This window comes from Colobus angolensis, unplaced genomic scaffold (assembly GCF_000951035.1).
Source record: "Colobus angolensis palliatus isolate OR3802 unplaced genomic scaffold, Cang.pa_1.0 Scaffold84, whole genome shotgun sequence".
NCBI classification, from domain to species: Eukaryota; Metazoa; Chordata; class Mammalia; order Primates; family Cercopithecidae; genus Colobus; species Colobus angolensis.
Window position 1 is genome coordinate 3,290,616 of NW_012122265.1, and position 3,140 is coordinate 3,293,755.

A 3,140-nucleotide genomic window follows, 5' to 3' on the forward strand; every position below is an offset into this window, starting at 1 on the left:
AAAAAAAAAAAAAAAAAAAAAAGAACAAAGCAAACGCAATAAAGATGAACTTTAGGTTTAAGAGAATTATGGAGCAAGTAATTGTGTTTGTATGAGTGTTGGTGTCTACCTAGTTTGAAGGTACAGACCACAAAGAAAATGGCAGGATTGGATAAAACAGATAATTTTAATAGACATGATTATTTACTATAGAAAACTATAAACCTCAAAGATGTTGAAAGAAATCTCTGTTCTTTCCTTTGTATTGAATTCATTTCTGTAAAATATTCTGGCTCCTGGTTCAGAATCTCCTCATGCAAACCCTCTGTTTTTACCTGCCTCTTATTCATGCTGGACCTCATATCAAATGTCCCTATCCCATTGTTCACGCAGCATTATTTCCATGCCCTGCCCAGGGATGAGAAGAATTTACATAAACCTTAGTGATGCTCCTCAAATCATTTTCAGATGTGAGCAATTTCACAATGAGTGTATTAAGTAATATTTTATATAACTCATACATTTTATTTAGTTATTTCATTTAAAGAACCCAATTTAAGCCAATTTTTCTTTGTTCTTTTACTTTTGTTGTTCTTTTACTTTTTATAATTGATATCGTTGGGTTTATTTACATTATTGGGCAGTTTGTTCAGGTAAACAGTGGGGATGCTTCGTAAGTTACTGGGTTATTTTGATATGTAAAAGAAGTAAACAAATATAGTGCTGGTGAATAACATTTCTTATAATTAGAAGTAAATAATTCTGTTGAAGCAAGTTTGTGCTTTCAAGTTAGAGACTGAAAACATCCTTGGTGAAGAAATGGTATTAATTTTGCACGTGGAGAGAGGACATCTGCTCCCAGGCTACACAACTGGCTTTCTCTAAACTTATGAAGAAGAATTTGCTTGTTTCATTTTCTAATAATCTCCAGCCCTCTGCTGTCTCTTTTTGTTCATCCCTAACTATGCATTGATCACAGCCCTTCTTTGCCTGTCTTACGGCTACACCTTTCTCACTGTTTTCCCCACCGGACATCACTCCACATAGCACTTTGCAGGTTCTGATGAGAGGTTTGGAATTTTCTAATGTGGTGAGAAATGGCTTTTCACTGGAGTGTTTGAGGTCATTTATAGCCATGAATACATTTGGATCACTTAATTGGGACAAGAGGCGTGCACTGTCTGCAGGCCAGAAGATTCAGTCAGTCAGTTAGCACGGTCTGGATTTATTGGTAAAAGGTAGATGTTATTAAGTCCTAACACAGAGTGGTTACTATAACATTAGTTTGAATAGTAAAAGCATTAATACCAGTGGGTTGTAGATGGTAAGCACTGTATTAAGAAATGTCAAATTTTGAAATGTCTTAAGAGAAAATGTATTTTGAAATAATTTTTTAGGAGAGTTTATGGTAACTAAAAAATTTTACATTTTCTGTAAAATACTTATAGCATAATGCATGCTGTCATCAAAATGTATTTTTGAGTGTAAGTGGAGCAATTAGAGAATGACCTCTGTGGATTTAAGATTTTGAACGGGCGGGGTGTGGGGGCCCACGCCTGTAATCCCAGCACTTTGGGAAGCCGAGGCGGGCAGATCACCTGAGGTCAGGAGTTCAAGACCAGCCTGGCCAACATGGTGAAACCTTGTCTCTACTAAAAATACAAAAATTAGCTAGGCATGGTGGTAAGCTAATTTTTGGAAGCCCAGCCGCTGTGAGATGGGACTCCACTGCACTGAATAACTTGTGTATACATAGCACTTTACACTGTTTTGATGTTGTGATATTTTTTGTCCATGGTTCCTAGCTGATAACTCCCACAGACTTGGTGAGTCTTTTGTTACTAGTTTGGTGCAAAAGTTATTGCAATTACTTTTGCAGCAACCTAATAGACTATTGAACGTTTTAAGCCTCAGGGGCAGCCTCTGGTGTCCTCCTGCGCTCCTTCCACTCTGATGGTCCCTTGCCTTGTTGACTGTGGGTCTTGAGACCCGAGACAGTAACCCCTACTTACCCCACGCCCTGGGGGAAGGAATGGTGATGGCACAAAGCTTCCATGTGAACCCAAGAGGGGCCGGGGAACAGTGGCTCACGCTTGTAATCCCAGCACTTTGGAAGGCCAAGGTGGGCAGACCACGAGGTCAGGAGATCGAGACCATCTTGGCTAACACAGTGAAACCCCGTCTCTACTAAAATACAAAAAATTGGCTGGGCGTGGTGGCACGTGCCTGTAGTCCCAGCTACTAGGGAGGCTGAGGCAGGAGAACTGCTTGAACCTGGGAGGCAGAGGTTGCAGTGAGCCGAGATCGTTCTACTGCACTCCAGCCTGGGCAACAGAGCGAGACTCTGTCTCAAAAAAAAAAAAACAGAGCGAGACTCTGTCGCCCCCCCCCCAAAAAAAAGAAAGAAAGAAAGAAAACCCAAGAGGACTGGGTTCAGAGAGCTTTTCTGGGTAGCTGAATGCAGGGAGGGTCCTAGAGGGTGGCGCCTGGGGGAGAGCATGGAAGCTCCGTACCCCTCGCCCTGTGCCTCACCCTACGTGGCCCTTCATCTATAGTCTTTGCAATATCCCTTATAATACACAGCTAAACATAAGCATTTCCCTGAGTTCTGTGAGCTTAATGAGGGGGTCATGGGAACCCCAACTTGAAGCTGGTAGGTCAGAGGTTCTGGAGGCCCGGACTTGTGACTGTTTTGTGTGTGTGTGTGGTGTTGGCGGGGTGTGCAGTCTTGGGAACTGAGCTCTCAGTGTGTGGGACCTGATGCTCTCTGGGTAGATGGTGTCAGAACTGAATTAGAGGATACCCAGCTGGCGCCCACTGCTTAGTGTGAGGGACAAAGAAAACCCATGTTTGGTCACAGAAATCTTGTGTCGATGATTGTTACGGTGGGAGAGTAAAGGAGAAAACACCGTGCCTGCCGTATCTCTCTTTGGTTTCACCTCTTGTTACCGGTGGCGAATCCACACGGGTCTGCAGCGGCCTCAATTCTCGTCTCCTCAGAAGACAGAATTCCACTGAGGGACATGGGACTGAGGCAAGTTTTAGAGCAGGAGTGGACGTTTATTAAAAAAGCTTTAGAGGGCCGGGCGCGGTGGCTCAAGCCTGTAATCCCAGCACCTTGGGGGGCCGAGACGGGCGGATCACGAGGTCAGGAGATCGAG

At 43.4% G+C, this 3,140-nt stretch overlaps 1 protein-coding gene across 1 annotated transcript in view; it reads left to right on the plus strand.

Moving 5' to 3' along the window:
- The window catches only part of LOC105503298 (zinc finger protein 696-like), a 75,721-nt gene that overhangs the window by 71,632 nt on the left and 949 nt on the right, over positions 1 to 3,140 (plus strand).